The sequence below is a fragment of the Triticum aestivum genome, chromosome 6A (genome assembly GCF_018294505.1).
Source record: "Triticum aestivum cultivar Chinese Spring chromosome 6A, IWGSC CS RefSeq v2.1, whole genome shotgun sequence".
NCBI classification, from domain to species: domain Eukaryota; kingdom Viridiplantae; phylum Streptophyta; class Magnoliopsida; order Poales; family Poaceae; genus Triticum; species Triticum aestivum.
In genome coordinates, this window is record NC_057809.1 from 291743676 (window position 1) to 291744735 (window position 1060).

Consider the following 1060-nt stretch of genomic DNA (forward strand, 5'->3'; position numbering starts at 1 on the left):
AGCAGGTCGACCTCAGGTATATATTCGTAATGGTAGGCCTGCACCACCACCTCAGGTACGAGATGATGTCCATATTCCTAAACTGAAATTGAATATTCCACCATTTGAGGGTAGATATGTTCCTAATATATATCTTACTTGGGAGTTAGAAACTGAACAACGATTTACATGTTTACAATATCCTGAGGAGAGACGAGTTGCTACTGCCGTTTGTGCTTTCACTAGTTTTGCATGTGTATGGTGGTCTGAACATTGTAGATTATATCCTATTCCAACTACTTGGGCTGCTCTGAAAACTGCTATGCGTACGCGTTGGGTTCCACCATATTATCAACGTGAATTGCTTCAAAAATTGCAGCGTTTAAGACAAGGGAAAAATTCTGTAGAAGAATATTATCAGGAATTACAAACTGGCATGATTAGATGTGGTATTGTTGAGGAGAATGAAGCTATGCTTGCACGTTTTCTGGGTGGACTAAATAGAGAGATTCAGACCATTCTAGACTATAAGGAGTATACTAATATCACTCGTTTATTCCATCTTGCTTGTAAAGCTGAACGTGAAGTGCAGGATCGACAAGCATTGGGGCGAACTAACTTTTCTGCAGGCCAACCTTCGTCATGGACACCACGTGCATCTTCTACTTCAACTGCACCAGCACCTCCATCCGGTGCCACCTCCAACCGTGATACAAGAAAACAGGCACAACCACCATTATCTGCCAAGAGCGCACCTGCGGGGCCTGCACAGCGTTCTTCTTCTTCCATGGCATCAACAGGGCACACAAGTGATATTATTTGTCGTCGTTGTAAGGGAGGAGGTCATTATGCGAGAGAATGCAAATCTCCGCGTGTGATGATTGCTACCGCGGATGGTGGATATGAGTCCGCTAGTGACTATGATGAGGAGACTTTGGCTCTTATTACACGTGAAGAACATGGTGGAGATGATTCTGATCATGAGACGCAATACATGGCTCCTGAAGACGCTGACAGGTATGAATGTTTAGTTGCTCAACGTGTTTTGAGTGTGCAGGTCACACAAGCTGAGCAAAATCAG